The 20,963-nt window shown below is 36.6% G+C and overlaps 1 long non-coding RNA gene across 6 annotated transcripts in view; it reads left to right on the top strand.

Moving 5' to 3' along the window:
- The window catches only part of LOC140687393 (uncharacterized), a 365,887-nt gene that overhangs the window by 178,398 nt on the left and 166,526 nt on the right, over nt 1-20,963 (top strand). The window lies entirely within an intron of this gene.

The raw sequence follows: 20,963 nt of genomic DNA, 5'->3' as shown, positions 1-20,963 counted from the left end.
CTAGATCCAAACTGTTATTGCTATTGAACACTATTATTTCAAAGACGTTCTTCTGTATTTTTTCTTTAATTTTTTTCCTCTTTCTTCTGTTTGCTTTTGTTGTCAGCTGAATTTCTTGCTATCAGCTGCTTCAAAGAATGCGAATCTGACGCTTGGGCCAGCCAGATCCACTTGTGGGGAGTTGAATCATGTCAATGTCTTTAACACTTTCTGATATTTCTTGTGGCTTCTCAGAACTCACAGGTGTTACCAAGAGGCAGGCTGGAGGGCACACTGCTTGTATATCAGAGGGATTTTGTTTCTAAGAAGTAGCCTTCACAGGGGTTAAAAAAAATTAACCTAGTTTGAACAGTACACTACGTTAGAATATAAATTACTTATCTAGAAATATGTAAAATCTATACCCAAAACTGGGAAAGCTTCTCAACAGAAAGTAAGATATATTTTATAGTTTTATGGTCATGATATATTGGAGAATATCTATCTCTCTGTATATAGGTGTGTGTGTGTGTGTGTGTGTATGTATGTGTGTGTGTATATATCTATGTCTATATCTATCTATCTATCTATCTATCTGTCTGTCTATATATCATATTGGTCAAAAGTTTCAAATGATTTAAAGAGTGCTTTTATTAGTCATTATACTCTTGGTTAATCATGGTGAATCTCAGGCCCACTACCTTATCCAGGACTTCTGTAAATGGAAAGTGCCAGGTATGCCTTTGGGATTAAGTTTAGCCTCAATTTTTTTCTAGGCTGTATGATCTATCTTCTATTCCTGGAGAGGATCTTGTCACGTAGTCCAACATGGGGAATTAAAATACTCTAAACAGGCTTGGGAATATCTCAAAAAAAAAAAAAAAACCCAAAACAAAACAGTTAAAGGGGTAGGGTGGTGGGTATGCTTGTGTTAGGAAGAGAAGTGCACTGCATGAATGCCTAAAGTAGGCCAAACGAAGTTTTAAAAAAGTGCAAAGAATAAAGTGAAGTGCATGATCCTTTTAAAGCATTCTTATACAATCCTAGATTTTTGCACTAGAGAGGCCTGGGTTGAGTCAGCCTTCCACGTACAATGTGCAGGATTCCAGACAAGCTGTTTCACTTCTCTGAGTGTCAAGGCCTTTGTTCCATTTCAGAAAATTGTTGATCATCACAGCTGCATGAAGAAGATGATGAGGGTGGAAAAGACAATGGAGTGGATAAAGAAGGAAAGTAAAAATCTAGGAAAGAGGAGGAAGAGATCAGAAGAAAGATAAAAATTGGAAGATGAAGAGATGAGTTCGAAAAAAGGTGGTTTCATTTAGGGATACTGTCCAAAAATCACAATAGGAGATACTTAACAAACTGACTGTTACTGTTACTGTAATTATGTTTCTATATGTAGTCGTAGATTACGACATGACATTTGATCTGATACATGACTGCAACAATGGGATTTTTTGGCACTAAATTATTTAACTATTTCCAAATTATTCTTGCAAGGTCATGGTTATTTAAATATTGACATTTAAAGAGATTGCTTAGACTTCTTACCTATATTAAAAAAAAACCCTCCAAAGTAAACACCTAAATAGATAAATGAAACAAAAAAATGATACCTGTAGTATAAGAGTAAGGGGAGCATCATAGACAATCAAAACGAAGGTCCTTGTATATTTTCACCTTGTGTGTGTGTGTGTGTGTTTAATGTTTCCTGAGTTCTTTGACCTGGTGGAAATCTTCTAGAGATTGTTTCATCCTCTAATTTTTAAACAGTTTTATTTGAATAGAAGATCTTTTCCTTGTTAAGATTTCTGTAATTCTATGCTATGACAGCATGGTATAATTAAGTTAAAAAACAGTAAGTAAACAATTAGGAGGGAATTCAGCTTGTGTTTAGGGAAAAAAGATCAGCCTATTACTGAGAAAAAGACATTCGTGAGGGAGAAAACAATTAATATTAAGTGACTGAAGTGCCCTAGGGACATATTAGCTCACAATGACTTCTTGTGCAGCCAGTCAAAACAGACGATGGATGCAGTGACAGACTTTGCAGGAAACATTAAAAGGCCCAGATGGCTCAAGTTTACATGTTTACAGTGTCGCTGGGAAAGGCCGTTAATCCTGCAAGTGCCACTCGGTTAAATGGAAGAATTTTAGTTCCAAGGACAAGAGCAAAGTTGACAAGGGGTGGGACAGGAAGAAAAAGAGAAAAGAGAGAGTGAAAATCAAATGAAAAGGTGGTGAGATTGAAATAATAGTGGAGGAGACGAAGTAAAATGAATATAAGAAAGAGAAAGAGGGAAGAAGGAAGATGAAAATGCTATTTGGAAAAAAACAATAAGAAACAAGAAAAGATGGATAAAGATGCTCTGGTTTTCTAGTAACTAATGTCTCAGCTTTAATTTTGTGTGTGTGTGTGTGTGTGTGTGTGTGTGTGTGTGTGTGTTACAGTGGAAGTAAATGGCTTGGGGAAAAAGGGAAAGGAAATATTTTTAGCAAGTTCAACTCCACACTATTCCACTGGGTAAGGCAGACCCTGGTTTTGATGATGAAGTGGCCTGTCTGCTGTGCATCAGTGACTTTTATGATGTAGTTAGAATAGCTTTGGGATTCATCTACAACGTGGTTTGCTATGGTTCTGTGACAAAAACATTAACAGATGCCACCAAAAAAAAAAAAATAAGGTGTTTACGAAGAGTGACATTAGGTGGTTTAGATAATGGCTTCTCTAGCCAATGGTTGGAGTAAAAGAATGAAGTGAGCAACCAGAAGCTTTGAAGAGGTAGAAAAATGATTCTGGTGTTTACAAACCTAATAATGACATAAACCAGTTTAATCTTCTGACTTAAGAGCAGGAAACGGTGGCACTATTGACATGTAGACTAGATAATTCTCTCTTGTGGGGGGCTGTCCTCTGCACTATAAGATGTGTGGCACCCTCAACCTCTACTCACTAGATGCCAGTAGCAAACCTCCTCCTCCCCCCCCCCCCGCCAGAGCTGTGACAATCAAAAGTGTCTTCAGATATTGCCAAATGTCCTCAGTGGGCAGTATTGCTTCCAGTGGAGAACCACTGCCTTCGAGGCATTCACTAATGATTACCAATTCACTATATGAAGAAAAAAAAATTTAGGATTGATTTAAATTAAGATACCACACATCTGTGCTCCCTCATTTAAGGCTTTTCCAAAACTTTTTCGTAAGTGCTATTCCTGTCTTATTCATACACATGCCTTGAGAGAAAAATCAGGGGAGATGATACTACACCCTTTTTCTCAAGGAAACTGAGCTACAGAAGGAAAGTAGGGGTCCAGCTCACACAATGTCTTGGTTTGGGTTCTCCCAGAAGAAGACTCTGGGACAAGGATCTTAGTGCAGGTAGTTTATTTGAGAGGTGGTCCCAGGAAACCTCAGTTGCGGAAGCAAAAAAGGAAAGAGACGCAACCATTATGAATTAAACAATTCCTCACCATGTTGAATTGAAATTTAGTCCTATTAGGGAACTTTGAGGACCACTGTAAAACATGCATCTCAAAGTTACTCCATCTGAGGGGCAAAGGATTTAAATATTTATATCCCAATTCATGCCGGTAATTAGCCAGGGGATGATCCCAGGATGAGGATCTGTTAGACAGAATGATGACCCTCCCACTGATGTCCGCTTCTTAGTCTGTGGTCCATGTGAAGATGTCATCTTACATGGAGAAATGGACTTTGCAGCGGTGATTAAGTTGTGGATCTTGACATAAGGACATTATCCAGAATTTTCCAGGTTGGCTTACTGTAGTTGGAAGGGTTTTATAAGTGAAGAAGGAGGCAGGAAAATTAGAATCAGAGAAGAAAACATGACAGTGGTGTCAGAGTCAGAGTGATGCAGTGTGAGAAAGACTCAGCTAGGTCTATTGCTGGTTTTGGAGATAAAAGGGAGCCACGAGCCAAGGAATGTGGGAAAGATGCGGAGAAAGCAAGAAAATTAATTCTTCCTTAGAGCCTCCAGCAAGGAATGGAGCCCTGCTAACACCTTGATTTTAGCCCATGGAGACCCATTTCAGACTTCTGACCTCCAGAATAATGCATTGAGCATGCATTTACTTAAACCACCAAATTTGTGGTAATTTGTTACATAAGGCTTTTACATGCAAATAATTGATTTGGAAGTTTAAATAACTATTATCCATTTTCTGGAAAAAGCAAACATGCCCCCAGAGGCCTGTCAATCCTTCTTTGCTTGTCCAGAAATGAGTGTAATTTATCTTAAAAAAAAATTCTTTGAATGAACCTTTTACTATCCAGTTGGCTTTCCCAAACCCAGTCTGACTGGCAGGGATTTCCTGTGGTCACATGTTTGTCGCTGGTGTGTCCATTGTGGACATGACACCAGCCATTACATAAGCAACCCATGGAGGGTCTGATTTCTCACTTGATCTTGTATATTATTTCTTTTCCTTTGTGTTGGCTTTTCTGCACCTGTGTTTGAGTTAACTCTTGGCTCTGAGGACAGCTAGGGGATGATTAGAATATTTCAAAAACAGTGTGTAAACAGATCTCATAATTAGTTGATTGCCTGGGTAGCCAGACAGAAGAGCTTGCCGTATTGTTACAGGAGCTCAAAGGAAGCACCCTTTTGAGAAGCTGATCAACTTCCGCCTTTTCAGACATGACCTGGTCCTTTGGCATTAGACATCACGAGGTCATAAGCGGGACAAAAAGCTTCCCCTAGAACCTTTGTTGGAAGTATTTGGTTTTGAATGGGCGAGTGTTAAGTGGAAGATTTAGTCCCTGAGAGAAGCCTTGAGGAATGGATTGGACGGGATCGAGGGGGTGGCATTTTGTTTTGTCTGTTGGGATTGAACCTCATGCTCCCTCCAGCCAGAATGACAAAGAGGGGGAAGGGTGAGAAGAGGCAGGGTGCAGAGAGGACAGAGCCAGCCAGAAATTCTAATCCAGGTGGAGTCCATGGAGTACACATTTTTGTTCGTTTCTTAATCCTTTCTCATCACCGTCTCAACTCTTTTTCTGGTGCTCCTATTGCTTCCTGAACTTCCCTTATCATACTGCTGACAACATGCACTGTGACTGCTTAATTTCCTTCTGGACCAGTGCTTCCAACAATCCTTTCTGTAATGATGGAAATGTTCTGTATCTGCACTGAGGTGACTGAGTAGTAGAAATGCGACTAGTGTGGCTGAGGGACTGAAATTTTCATTTTAATTAATTTAATTAAGTAGCCACTTGTGGTTAGTTGCTACCATATTGAACTCCCTGGTTCTAGACGATATGCTTTGTGACGATAGTGACCACAGAGGTCATCACTGTGTGCCTGAATAATAGGAAGCGATCAAGAAATGTTTTGTTGTAGGAGGGAAGGAAGGATGGAAGGAAGGAAGGAAGGAAGGGTAGAGCAATCTCACAAGTGGATCGGTGATGGCTGGGAATGTGCAATAGTGATGAACACTGGGACTGTGTACCCCTTGGGCTGGAAAACTTGTATTCCGCTCTATAACAATAATTTAAAAGCACCACCTCAGATTTGGGATTTTGGAGGGTGCATTCTCAGTTTAAAAATGATTAACCTCTTTCTCCAGGGGTTCTGTGGTATTTTCTCTGAGCTTTCAGATGTGATAGAGTTGAATGCTTTTTAAGGAGCAGTATTGTCTAGAATAGTTAGAAGGGACTCTCCGCAGTTTGGTGACTTGGTCAGGGTGTCCCATATGATCAAACACCTGGGCTGAGGGCATGGCCCTGCCCCTCCTAAGCTGTGTGACATTAACCTCTTAACCTCTCACATGTGAATTCTACTTTTGTAAGATTGTTGGGTTAAATTAGCTAATTTTTAAGCTCCCTTCTAGCGCTGACATTGTAAATAGGTATTAGATACTTGCTGGCCTTTAAAAAACCAGAGCCATTTAATATATGTTTATTTCTAAAAAGCATCTTGTTAGTTGTCCACTTGCCAGTGTGCAGGATTTTCCAGGCTGATGCAGCTTTGGGTTGGGTATCACTTACAAACTGACAAACTGAGGAGGATGCAATTACTCGGGAAAAAAAAAAATTCACGATGACCAAAACTTGCAGTAACATTTCTTTTTTAAACAGCAGCTAAAACTATTTTAGAAGCGTTGGCTTGACTATGTAAATAAACACTGACTCATTTAAGTTATTGTAACTACTGAATTCAATATTTACAATGCTAAATTTAAAGGCATTCATTACTAATGTGTAGCCTCAAAAGGACTATGAGTCATTTACTTTATCTCTTTAAAAAGACAAAATGTCTCCTTTATTTAAAAGATAAGAAAATCTAATTAGATTTTATAGTCAAATCAATATGTTTAAAAAACTTAAAAGTGACATATGCACAGTAAACAAAATTTGGACACAAGAAAGAAGAGGAGAAACATTCACCAATGGTTTCTCCTCAGTGTTGCCTAGATGATGGTCAATATTTTGATGTTTTTCTGTGCATGTCTCTTTTTATTATTTGAATTAATTATGCCATATATACAATATGTATATGTTGCTTAGATTTTTAATGATGAATTATGATATGTTCAGTCCTCCACTAAAGTATAGAAAGTAATATTAACACCCATCATGGATTTACCTACCACATTTCAGAGATTGGTTAGATATATTTATTTCAAATCTTTTTGCTTTTAAATAATAAAATAGTATGGATACAGCACCAAATTCATCCAATTTCTTCTTTGCTTTACCTCCTGAAACTGTTCTCTATTCCCATCCTTGTTTTCCTACTTTTTCTTACAAATGTATGATTACACAATTTATGGTATTTTCTCGTGGGCTTAAAATGTGCAAAAATGTTGTCATTTACTGCTCGCATTTTTCATTCATTATAAAGTTCTGAAATGTTTCCCTGTTGGTACATATACATCTAGTTCATTCATTTTTAACGTTACATGGCATTCCATTATGAATAGTTACTTAACCTATGTACCTGTGATATGTTTGTTCCTTCCATAATTTTTTACTGTTATGACAATTTTGTAGCAAACATCGTTTGCACATTTCTTTATGAATATGTCTGAGAGTTCTTTTAGGGTAGATACATAGATTGATAGATTGTATGGTAGGAACATCTTTAAATGTGTTAGGTTTTGCAAATTTCTCTCCCAAGTAACTGGACCAGTTTCCACCCCAGTCTCATTTTCTTTTGTTTTCACCAGCGATTGTTACTTTTGGACTCTTCAACTTTGTTCATTGGATGAGCATAAAGTAGTATCTCATCATCGCTGAGATTTGTCTTTCATGATATAACTGATTTCTGCTGAGGCTGAAGAATCTTCACACTTTTGTTGATCATTCGGATTTCCTCTTCCGTGAAACTCCTCCCCATCTTTCGTCCTTGGTGATTTTTTTCCTCGTTGATTTGAAGAGGTCTTTGGACCAATTGATAATAATTTTATAAATAATGTATACCTTAATTTTATTTATTTACCCAATCAGCTTCATTCCCTGTTTAGAGACAATGTAGTAACAGGAACACGATGAAAATTTCATCAAAAGCTTGCTTCTAAGATGACTGAGGATCATATTTCATAGGTATGAAATCCAAACTGTGAAAAGTACATTTTTCAAAAAAGAATTAAGAGAAAAACCTGCACAGCTATTAGAGTCTTAGAAACAGTCCTCTGTGTGACTGTAAAAGGCCAACTGAGGTCCCCATGTCACCATTTTACCTCCTTAGAATATATTTTTTTCCACTTGGAAATAGAACTGATAATTCAAAAAACATTTCCACTAACGTTTTTATCTTCAGCTTTCTTTGGGATCACAGACCACAAAATCTAGCCTCTAGAGATTTACAGAATGGTGGTACAGAATTCTTACATGGAAAGCAAAATTATCTTATCAGTTAGGCAGTTTTCAAAGGTATGGATGTTTGTGATTCAATTCCTTTTATATCTCCCAGATATTTGGAAATCAGAGCTCATGAACCTAAGGTTATAGCCATCCATTCTTCTTGCTGTCTTTTCTCCCACCCTGTTTGCACTTGCTTTTCCTCTTGGCAGGTGGAGCTGGGTGACAGAAAGAAGCAATCTTATGTTGAGGCAGATACGCCTGTAGTTCTTGGAATCATTCAGACCTGGAGTACATTCTCACCCTGTCACTATCTAAATGGACTTGTTACTGACCTCCCAGGTTCTGCTTCTCCATCCACAAAATGATGGTATGAGAATTACCATGATTGTCCTCTAGCTCCAGTTCAGGGTTGGTCATGAGCCAGCCACCATGTTAGCTATGCCACATAGGGTATCTAATTTAATTAGTGCTCCTAGAGTAATCAGTAAGGAGTAGGAAAAAGATTGGACAGGATTTAAGTTCTGGTGGCCATGGAGGTAAGAGACTGATGGGAGGCCTGAAAATCGAAAGGGGTGCTGAAACGAACAAGCAACTCCGTAGAAATTCCACGATAAAAAGTGAAGCCAAACACTTCTGCAGAAGCAAAAAGGTCCCTCTACCTCTGTAATCCTTAAGGCACAGTTGAGGTTTTGAGAGAGGTGTGAGACACCAAAAAGTTACTTACAGCTCAAATACCACCAAGGGTAGCATTGTGGTTTGCTTGCAGGAGCTAAACTCTTATTAATGGGAAGAAAATGCTTTTCTGGAACTGGTCATTCCATAATAATGGCAGGTAACTGAGATTTCATTATGCAGAAAGATTTCAACTGTTTTTAACTCTCAAGGAGGGCATTGTTCGCAGCAGCTGAGTGTTCCAAAGAGTTTAGGGTTTAATACCTTCAAGCATAAACACCTCTTTAAAGAATTTACTCATTGTACATGGGAATCATTCTAAAATATACATTTTGTTACTCTGTCTTCTTAAGCAAAACATACTTATGTAATTTAATCTTTTCTTCCTGATTCAAGAGAATCATTATATATTTTAGTTTTTATATCATGTTATAATGTAGTGATGCTCTTGGGGTATATTAACATATAACCGTCTGTTTTCACTAGTCTGTTTGAATCCCATGTCTGCCTTTAACGTTTTATTCTGTTTTTCTCTCTTGCTTTTATTTGTCTTCTGATGCACTGTCAAAGAGGTTATAAGTATTTATAAAGTAAAAGCTCTGAGTAAAGGCCCAAGGAGCTCTCCTTAGAGTTCAAACAACTTCGCTCGGAACGTGTTGAGTGCCTAATATGTGACAGGTACTGTGCTAAGTGCTCAGGGTATAAAGATGAATAAAGCCCTTTCTCCCAAGGATCCCACATGCTGGTGAGTTATAAACTTCCCTGTGGCTAATGGGCCTGTAATTTCTCCTGTAAACTCCGAGACACCTGTTTTTGTTATGTGTGAAGCATTCCTTCTGAAATTTCTGATTCTCAGCTGCATTTTCAGCACCTGAAGTTGGTGAATATCTCAGCTTCCAAGAGCTGCCAAAGTCCTTTCACACGTTCATGGTTGTTGCATCCTAGGAAGTACAGAGGGATTTCTGAGAGGCACTGGGGGCCATACAGGGTTTGAAAGGCACCACAACATTGTCTACAGGCTTGATATTTAAGTGCTCTGCATTTACAATAGTTTTGGACAAAATGGTTTTGTGAAGTTGAATTTTAAACTTTATCCTCTGTTCCAGAAAAAAGACATAATAGACAATATTACTGATAAACTGTAAGAAGATGTAGGCACACAATGAAACAGAGGGAAAGCAGTGCACCTGGTTTGGGAAGAGGCCAGGGTGGCAGGGAATTTGAGCCCTGAGAGTGGATGGTTGTAGCACCAACTTGTGTTTAGGGACTGATTTAATCTCCTTATATGAAACTGGAGGTGGCATTGGTGTTCCTCGTCATAAAAAAGGCTCAAAAGAGCCAGGATCAGTGCTTATAGTTCAAGTTTTTGTAAAGCTGTTGGACTAAGCCTTTTATTGGTTCAGAAAAAATGTATCATTTTGTGGGCTAAGCATTGTCAGCTGCCAGTAGAGGACTTAGTTCTGGATGTACCAGTCCTCAGGGACTGGAAGGAGGCAAAATCAAAACCACTAGCCAGAGAGAGGGGAGCAAATTAAGATCACCAACTCTTCTTGGTTTTCGGGGGGCTTTTCCAGTTTTCATACTGAAGTTCCCATGCTCCAGGGATACTGTCAGCCCTGGGCAGATCAGGGCCATCAGTAACCCTACCCACTCCACCTTTAAAACAAACCTGAAAACTAAAAAGCACATGAGAATAACCAGTATCAAAAAAGACAGCTAACAAGATAAGCACTTGGAACGCAAGTTAACTTCTGATAAAATGCAAAATGACTTTATAATAAATAAGTTTAAGGGAAGCAACAACAAAAAAACCCTGTAAAGCAAAAACAGTCAGCCCTGCAGTAAAGTGGATATGGATAAAAACTTGTTAGAAATCATGGCTCGGAAAAAATGTATAGTCATTGAAATTTTAAAAATACTCTAGCTGCTTAGTTGCAGTGTAACTAGAATTTGTGAATTGGGTGATGTGACTGAGGAATTCACTCATAATGCTGCACAGTCTGATGTAGACAGTAAGATCCTGGGAGGGAAATTAGGGCAGTGGGAGGTAGAATGAGAGACCCTTAGTGTATGTAATTTTCACCAGAAGGAAAAAGAGATGGTTGAGAAGAAATATTAAGATGGATGACGACGGACACCTTTAATACCGCCAGGAAGACATGACTCCTCAGACTGAAAGTTCACACTCGGTGCTGGTCAGATGACATGGAATAAATTCAGAAAGATTAATTGAAGTTGCAGAGCATCAAGAATAAATGGAAAAATTTGAGGTTACCAGAGAGAGAAAAGACAGATTACCTTGTACTGAATGACAGTTAGAGCGATGACCGGCATCTCAGCTTCAGAAATAAATGCTTAAAAGCAGTATAGTAGTATTACCAGAATGCAAAGGGAAAAAAGCTGGAATTCTATATAAAGCTAAACTATCATTGGAAAGTATGAAATGAGCATATTCCCCGATGTGCAAAAACTAAGAGAGTTTATCACCCACCATATTTCACTGAAAATATTTAGATTTTTTTAAAAAAAAGCCATTGTGATAAGGAAATTTATAAACAATATTGGTAAATATTATTGACTATAAGAAAAGTAGTCACTAATTTTATTAAAAGTGGAACTAAAATTCTGGATAAAAATGACAATGAAGAGGGGAGGGGGATTATAGAGGCGAGCTACTCAGGTGATTGAACCTAACATCCTCAAAATATTCTTAACATCTCAAATGTCTACTCCTTTCACTTACTCAGAAGAGTCCCCTGAAATTCAAGTGCTTGACCAACAAGTTTGGTCAAAAGACCAACAGTTTCTCTTAAACAAGGGAGATATGAAAGAAGACAGATCTTTTTATTAGCTGAGTCCTAGTCTGGGTGCGTTGCTGAGAGGAAAGATGGGGAGGTGGGGAGGAGAATGGGGAAAAAGGGTGGGAAAATGACAAGTATGGAAGATTCTGGACAACTTTTAAACACGCTAAGGACTTCGCAATGTGGCATCAGGATTCTATTTGATATCAAATTCCTAGAAAGCTTGATTCACACATATTAAAATGTTAGAATATGTTTTAGTGTCAAATTTAAAAAATTTTAGTTTACTCATTATGTGGGATTATGCCAAATTTTTGTTTTGTTTCTTCCAGTGTAAATACTTGAGAATTGACTCTAGTGTTTTCCTCCAAAGAACTTAAGAAGGGAAAGTTTAGAGAGAGATGTCAATACTGTGCAGAAGAGATTCATTTATGCTCAAGGGTGGCCCCAACACGACTTCATGCATTTTGATTTTTTGTTTGTTTTTTTGGGGGGGATAAGTTGATTTATTTAGTTATTATTTTCTTTTTATTTAACAGAGGTACTGGGGATCGAACCCAGGAGCTCATGCATGCTACGCATTTGCTTTACTACTGAGCCATACCCTCCCTCTGACTTCATGGATTTTGTCACTTTTGCTTCCATCTTTAAGCCACTGAAAAGCTTCTACTTAAGTTGAATATAGGGTTTACATTTTTCTTTTTTTTTGCCATACAAATACAGCTGAATACTGATATAGCCTTGTATTCTTTTTTGCACTGTTTTTTAATCTTTATTGCCAAAAGAAATATATTTCTTATAAAATGAGTTTCAGACCATAGAGCTTGAGTTTTAAGTTTTTTTTTTTAAATGAGGAGAGAGCAGAAGGTCTGTGAAAAACTAGTAAGGAAAAAGGAAGAGACCAAGTAAGACAACATTTTAAAGGAAGTAATTGCCTTTGCATGGCAGTTTTGAACCCACATTGTTAAGTGGTTTCTGGCATGATTCATGATTTTCCTATGTGATATCCTGAATATTTACAAGAAAAATTAGAGACACATGTTAAGAAGTCAAGGCAAACCTATGAGAATGCAGTAGGGATTGTTCATTCATTCATTCATCATGGATTTATACACACATCTATCCATATACGGTATATACATCCACACTTGTTTTATATATATACACACATATGCACACACACATACACATCTCACTCTCTCTCTGCCTTTGTCTCTCTCCTGATCATTGTCCTAGCTTCTGCGGGACATAAAGGATGTAACTGAAAATCTATGATCTCAAGAGCTTATTATAGTAGGAGAGAAAAAGATATATCAACATGCTGCTTTTTAAATAAAATAAAAATAACTTGTGATGATGCTGTAATACAAGTGACGACACAGGCGGTACATGACTCAGAGCCAAAATAGCAAAGTAAACGAGAACTATTTTTTGTTTTTATTGAAGCGTAGTCAGTTACAATGTGTCAGTTTCTGGCGTACAAATGATGTCCCAGTCATGCATATATATACATATACTTACATATTCTTTTTCATTAAAGGTTATTATAAGATACTGAATATAGTTCCTTGAAAGTTATTGAAAAGAGGAAACAATGGGAGTTAGAGATATTTGAGGAAGCCATGAAGGAAGGAAAGGAACTCTCAGCGGAAGAATTGAAATGGCTTTGTTGTGCTTGGGAGGTGAGTGGCTGGATCTGGCTGCAGCTGTTGGGAGTGGTGGGGAATATTATTAGAAAGGTAAGTTGAGCATAGACTGTCAAGAGTCTTAAATGTTGAAGAATAAGTATCTTCGAAAGTTAACTTGAGCAGGAAGGTGACACAATACAGTTATGTTTCACTGGCAACTGATTACAGACACGGGAGTGTCTAGAAGCAAGATCAATTGCCAATCATTTAAATAAGATCTTACAAGAGTCTGACCTATATACACCACAGCACATATAGACGAAAAGAAGCACACAGAGAGAGCAAAGGAGAGAATAGTTGACATTATAAGTATACAATGAGTGGGAAAGAAGTTGAGAGAATCATAGTTAAGTGTCAAGTTTGCAAACCTGGGTGAGCTGATTTTAGCAGGGACAGACAGATAATTAGTTTGACTCTGTAAACTATAATGTCTTTTTGCCAACATTAGTGGAAAAAATTTTTTTGAAACTTAAGAAGTTTACCCAGTTCAGAGGAGAGGGTGTAGCTCAAGTGGTAGAGCACATGCTCAGCATGCATGAGGTCCTGGGTTCAATCCCCAGTGTACCCAGTTTACCTCGTGTAAAAATAAACAAACCTAATAAATTACTCCCTGCTGCCCCGCACCAAAAAAAAAAAAAGTGTACCTAGTTCAGTTGTAAATACCTCTTAAGGAGTTGTTTGCTGAGCAAGTGTGCTTTTGATTTGTTGAGTCAGAATCTCAGGGTTTGTAAACTTAGAAATCAGACTTTTGGGGAAGTATAATAACATTTCTTTAGAATATCTTAACAGAGAATAATTTGGTTATGTATTTGAACAGCATCCCTGTGCAGTAAATTTTATTTTGCAGTGATGAAATGTTCTTTATCTGTGTTGTTCAGTATGGTCTCTGCTAATCCCATGAGACTTTTAAGTTGATTTTATTTTATTGTGGTACAAAGACATAAGACCTACCCTCTTAACAAAATTGTGAGTGTACAATACAGTACTGTTGTCTACAGGTACAGTGTTGCACAGCAGACCCCTAGAATTTGCTTTAAGCCTGTTGATTAAACAACACCCAATCCTTGGCCCGTGGCAACCACCATTCCACTCTCTGATTCTGAGTTTGACTATTTTAGTTGCCTCGTATAAGTGGAATCATGCAAGATTTTGTCCTCTTGTGACTAGATCATTTCACTTAGCATAATGTCTTCAGAATTCAAACATGTTGCCACATATTGTAGAATTTCCCTTTTTGTTTTTAAGGCTGAATACTATTCTGTTGTATGTTCTATTTTCTTTATCCATTCATCTGCTGATGGACATTTTAGGTTATTTCCATATTTTGGCTATTGTGAATAATGCTATAATATCACATAAACATGGGAGTGGTAATATTGGCAATGATTTCATGGATAAGACATAAAAAGCACAGGCCAAAAAAAAAGCAAAAATGGACAAGTGGAATAGACATCAAACTAAAAAGCTTCTGCACAGCAGAGAAAGCAACTTACAGGTGATAAAGCATCCTGGGGGATGGGGGAAAATATCTGCAAGCCATGTATCAGATAAGGGGTGTATTTCCAAAATATAAAAGGAACTCCTACAACTCAATAGCAAAAAACTTGTAACTCAGTTAAAAGTTAGGTGAAGGAGTTGAGTTGACATTTCTCCAAAAAAGACATTCAAACAGTCGAGAGGTATAGGTAAAGATACCCATCATGAACCATCAGGAAAATGTTAGTCAAAACCACAATGAAGTATCAACAGTTTGGAAGGCTATCATCAAAAAAAAAAAAAGGCAACAAGTATTGGTGAGAATGTGGAGAAATGAAATCCTTGTACACTGTTGGTGAGAATGGTGTACCCACTAATGAAAACAGTATGGAGGTTCCTCAAAAAATTAAAAATAGAACTACCATATGAGTGGAAATCCCACTTCTGGGTATTCCATCATGTGGTTTTTGAGAGCATGAAATGTGGCTAGGGCAATGGAGGAACTGAATTTTAAATTTTAATGAACACAAATCAATTGAAATGTAAATAGTCTCATGTGACTAGTGGCTACCATATTGGGTAATGCAACACTAAAAGATCTCTAGGTCAGCATACTTGACCATAGGTGGCTAAATAGTTAAGAGGAAATGTTTGCTTTAGCATATGTGATTGAAATATGAGCTGTTAATAAAAACTGTCATTTGGGAAAAAATATGCACAATTCATTGAGTTAATAAATATTTATTTATCACTTCTTCTCTTCTTGGGTTGGTGTTAGCGACAGTGGTGCAGTCATGGTCCTGCCCTCACGTGACTCGCGATGAGGGATGTAACTAAAACAAAGTCACATGATTGCAAATTGAGGTGGGCACAATAGAGCAGGGGAAGCCTTCTGCAAAAGATTGTAATGATATGCTGACTTAGGTTGGGGATAGTGAGGAGGTGGTAGGAAAAAGCTTCCTGAAAAGACAACATTTCAGCTGAAACCTTCGCTGTGAGTAGGGATTAGCTAAGGAAAGAGTAAAGGTAGGAGGGCTCTCGCAGAGGGCAGCCATGGTGTGTCCAAAAGCTTGCTGTGCTAAGGAACTGGAAGAAGAGCTTGAGGACATACACAACTTGTGTTGTACCTGGAGAATGGAAGCAGAGTCCAGCATAGGCTCAAATGTGTCTGTTAACTATTTCTTCAGAATGTGAAGCTTTGCACTGTTTGGAGGTTAACGACCCTTAGGCATACAGTTCCCTTTGGTTCTATTCTTTCCCTTCTTGTTATTAAAATATGGAAGTTACAAGTACTGTCTTGAATAACTGTTCCCAATTCTTCACTGCCTCTCTGTTACAGAGTTATATGCTCAATCCCTTTGCCATGAAACATTGTAGTATTTCTCTCTAGAGTAGGTGGAGTATTTCTCCACTCCATTGTTACAGGACTTGGCTATATGGCTATTTTGTGCTAGGGGGATGGGAATCAATGTGATGTGATCAGAGAATATAAATGTACTTTCATTGTTTGGCTTTATCTCTTATACTTCTGCCCTCTTCCTTGAAGAGAACCTGTCCTGTATAGCTGCTGGTTAACCATAAGGTGGAGATTTAAGCCCGACTGGAAGCCTAAACTAAATACTGTCCACCAAAGATGAAATTAAAGCAGCACCAGCCATTCTACAGACATTAGAGTGAAACTAAAGAACTATTTTTTATAAGTCACTGAGTTTGGGTGTTACTGTTATGCAGCATAATTACAATGGAAGTCTGACTAATACAGAGAGACGTTCTTTATTTTCACTGGTTGATTGGTTAATTATATACCAAAATATTCTCAACCAGTCCTTGACTTTTTAGTTTTATTGCTTTTTCTTTGCTAAAGAAATTTCCAGCATGGTGAGCAGAACTTGGGACTGAGTGTGTTTGTGAAGGCTGATTGCAACAGTGAGGCTCTCATACCAGTTTTGCTTAGATGATATTTATGGTTTTCTGACTGAATTATTTTAGGTTGGCTTGAGTATAATAATGAGGGGGCTGAACATAGGTGACATGTCTTTCTTATCCCATAAGTGTTCTCATTTATATAACAAGGCCAGGAAATACATTGGGAACATATGGGAGATATAGCTCTTCTCAAACATACCGCAAAGCCTAGTAGGGGAGAAGATGGGCAATTAAAACAAGTCATTAAGATAAAGAGTGATGGATATTATCATGGTATGAGAGGGCTCCGGGCATCATTCAGGAGTCATTTCTTCCAGACATTTTATTCTCTTAAATAAATTCATGTAACCGAATGGTACATCATAAATATTTGCTATTACTTTTTTCTAATTATGTTCTCCTGGAACATAATTGGGCTCCTTCCTTCAGTTCTCAGAAGCTTCACAGTCTCAGCCCCCATTTCCCTACTTTTGCACCCACACATGTATTTTTAGATTGACTGAAACGCTTGCGTACTTTTGAGTTTAATGTACTCTTAACTCAAATCCCATAGTGAAGTTTTAGGTTTTCTACCTCTAGTTACTGTTTCTGACAAAGAAATATGGAACCCATCTTCTTCAGTTAAAAAGGAATTACTATGGTCACATTCCAGTGAATGAACAGTTCTCTAATTCTCTGTCACATAATTGGTCAAGAGTTTGCCCCTCCTCTTTCAGCTGAAGTTTGTGACCCTTTGATAATTTCCTTCTCTTGTGTCTGCTATTTATAAACTATTCTTTAGAGTTTAGGCATCTGAACAAAGAGGTTTTTTAAAAAAAGTATTTCCCAAACCCTTTATAAATCTTGACATAAATTCTGTTGAAAGGATATGAAATAAACACCTAGTAATAGCCTACGGAATTATAAGCTAGTGATGGAAGAAAGGGAGTATCTAAATCAAAAGTAATTTCTTAACTATTTTTTTAGTTTTTAACAAGATCCCCTCATGGGATCTCTGTTGTCTGCAGAATTGGGTGGAGCTTGGAGAACAGCAGAAGTTAGCAAGAGATACCAAAGGCTTGGATCAGCTTTTTATGTGAAACCATCTGATTTCTGTATCTTCTTTAATCATTATAGGGGTCGATCGTGTAGAGGAATGACCTAGAGAAGCTAAAAGGGGCCTGTTCATTCTTGTAAGCAGTATACAGTTAGATCTTGCTTCTGTATCCGTTCTGGTAATCTCTTTTAACTGGGAGTTTATATCGTTCATATTCAAAAAATGATTATCAACATGATTTTATTAAAGTCTACTATTTTGCAGATTTTAAACATTTTCTTTTTTTTTCTATTGTGTTCAGCATGATTTATGATTGCATTTTGTCTCTATTGGCTTATTATTTATAACTCTTTTTTACAAATTTTAGTGGGTGCCCTAAGGTTTGTAACATACATTTTAAATTAAACTGTTTTCAAATAATGCTAAGACACCTCATATGTAGTGTGAGGACCTAATAATGGTATGTTCCCAATTCCTCCTCCCATCCTTTATCCTATTTTTGTCATATATTTGACTTTACATATGTGAAAATGCATACCATATTGTTACTATTTTTGCATTAGGAAATTTTCTTTTATAGAAATTACTAATAAGAAGACATGATTTTTTTACTTTCATTTATTCCATTTCCAGTGCTTTTCCTTTCTTTCTTTAAAAAATTTTTAATTGAAGTATAAATATATATTTCAGATTCTTTTCCATTGTAGATTATTACAGATATTGAATATAGTTCCCTGTGCTATAAAGTAAGTCCTTGTTGTTTATTTTTATAGAGTAGTGTCTATCTGTTGATCCCAAATTCTCTCCTCCTGCCTCTTTCCCCTTTGGTAATGATAAGTTTGTTTTCTGTGTTGGTGAGTATATTTCTGTTTGTAAATATGTTCATTTTAATCATTTTTTTAGATGTAAATGCATTTTTGTAGAAAAAATGAATAAACTAGACTTTAAAAATGAATAAATTACATACACACATGATATATATATATATACACATATATATGATTATACATATATATATATGATTAGAAAAAATAAGCAAAGAAAAAGAATATCTGACATACTTGTAGATGGAGTTTTGGAAAAAAAGAATATAAAGAATGGAGGAAAGGCAATATTTACAGAAATAATGGCTTAGTATTTTCCAGAATTGATTTATGGTATGAATCCTCTGATTCAAGAAGTCTAATGAGTCTCAATCAGTATAAATAAAAAGCAAGATAACCTTAAACAAGTTGTTGTAAAACTGTAGGACTAAAGACAAAAACATTATTTTAAAAGCAGCCAGGGAAAAAAGAAAAATTGCTTACAAATGGCAAAAATAAGATTTAACAGCTAACCTCTTGACAGAAACAATGTAAAACAGAAGACAATTAAACAATACCTTCAACTTCCTGTGAGAGAACTACTGTCAACTTAAAATTTAGTATCTTCTAGGCCAACATCTCAAGGACAAAGGAAAAATTAACACAGAAATATGTTAACTGATAGATTATCGTTTAGAAGATACGTGTTCCAGAAAAAAGAAAAAAAAGATCTCAAATGGATGCTCCTGAGATGGAAGAAATTGTAAGCCAAAAAATATGGTATACATGTTTGTTTAAATAAACATTTACTATATAAAAATAATATCTTAGTTATAGGTTAGAAGAGCAAGACAAAGTTAAAATTTTGAATAAGAAACATGATTAAGAGAAATATAATTGATTCTAAGGCTTTGCTTTTATACTGATTTAACCTTACATTGTATTGAGTTAAATTCCCTTATTCATACTCTTTAGGGTAATCATTAAAGAAAAGAAAAAGCAAGAGAGGAAAAAAAACATAGAGTGGGGGAAATAATAGTACAAAAAGGTAAGAAAACAGAGGAAAGAGAAACATAAAGCACAAAATAAGCTGTTAGTAATGAATCCAAATAGATCAGTAACCATTTCAAAAGTAATAGGCTGTATAAAAAGCCGAACCCAGTAATAATTGCTTATATGTGACATAATTAAAATGTAATGGCATCTGGGTGGAAAAAATCTACTAGGCAAATACTAAGCAAAATCAGTTGGGTGAGCATTGTAATAGAAAAAAAGTAAATAAATGGTATAAAAATTGGAAAGGGAAAATCCAAAATAAAAAATAGGAAATGGTTAGAATCATTAAGAATTTAACAAAGTTGTTGGATATCAAACGGATATATAGAAGTAATTTGCACTCCTACATACCTGCAGAAAATAGAAAATGAAATTCAAAAGGGTGACTTATAATAATTCTGTCTGTCTGTCTGTCTATCCTCCTCCTCCTCATCATCTACCTAAGTCTATCATCTATCTACAATATCTAGTATTAAATCTAAATTTAATGTGGGACCTTTTGAAGAAAATTATAAAATTTTAGTGAAAGACATTTAAGAAGAATGTAATAAGTAATAAAAATACCATGTTCTTGGAAAGGAATATTTAGTATTTTTAAGATCTCAACTCTCCCTCAGATTATATGCAGATTGTGTTCACTTCCAGTGAAAACTCAAAAAGGTATTTTGTGGAACTTTACAAGTTATTCCTAAACTTTATATGGAAAAGCGAAGGGCCAAGAATAGCCAAGAGCCTCCTGAAGAATTTCAGTGAGGTGAGTGTGGGCAAGGTGGAATGGTGAATGGCCCTTCACTGTATGAAGATTTATTATAGAACTACATGATTTAGATAGAGTAGTATGGTACAAAGATAAACAAGGAGGAAAAAGTTAAGAGAATAGAGAACAATTCATATAAATTTCTATAGATCACAGGGATGGCAATGGAGGATATCCGTCAGGAAAGGACAAGTCATTCACTGAATGATGCTGAAGCAACTGGTTATCCATAAGGAAGACAAAAATGAAATCTTACCCTTACCTCACACCATGCACAGCTTGCTTGTTTTATACCTCCTAATGCTTCTGAAAGGCTTTCTCCTGTCACAGTGACCACTGAAGCAACAGGACAAGGGGGTTCTTTAGAGATGCATGGTGGAAAAGCCCTAAATAGAGAAACTTCTAAAAGCTACCAGAGGGTAACAAGCTGATTCACTGACACGTTAGCAATTCAGCAGTCGGTTGTCACACCAAGTGCATATACAAATAAATGCTGAATTCAGTTCCCTGGTAAATTCTAACGTTTTGGAATTCTAGTCACTTCTAAGTACATTTCCTTTCCTTTAAGGAAAGGTTAAGTGTTAATACAGTTGCTGGTTTGCCAAGTGAAATCTGGCAAGTCTTACAAGTACATATGTAAGCTGTAATTAAATTCTTAATGTAAAGCTATAGAATTCACTGCTTTGAAAAATAATACTTAGCTACAAAGCCATCCTACATTCTTTTACTAATAAGTATTGACTGGAGTTGGAGGGAGCATTTTTTTTTTCTGGTCCAGTTGACGAATTCAAGTGACAAGTTTTATGATTTGTTGGGGGCTGACTTTTTCTCAGAGAAGCTAAAATATTTTAACTTGTCTAAGCTATGCAGCAGAACTCAGAAGATCTTCTTGATTATAGAGTAAGCCATTTATGGTGTGTGGAGGAGAAAATTGCACAGAGA

The sequence above is a fragment of the Vicugna pacos genome, chromosome 19 (assembly GCF_048564905.1).
Source record: "Vicugna pacos chromosome 19, VicPac4, whole genome shotgun sequence".
Lineage (NCBI taxonomy): Eukaryota > Metazoa > Chordata > Mammalia > Artiodactyla > Camelidae > Vicugna > Vicugna pacos.
This window is presented reverse-complemented; position numbering and strand designations above follow the sequence as displayed.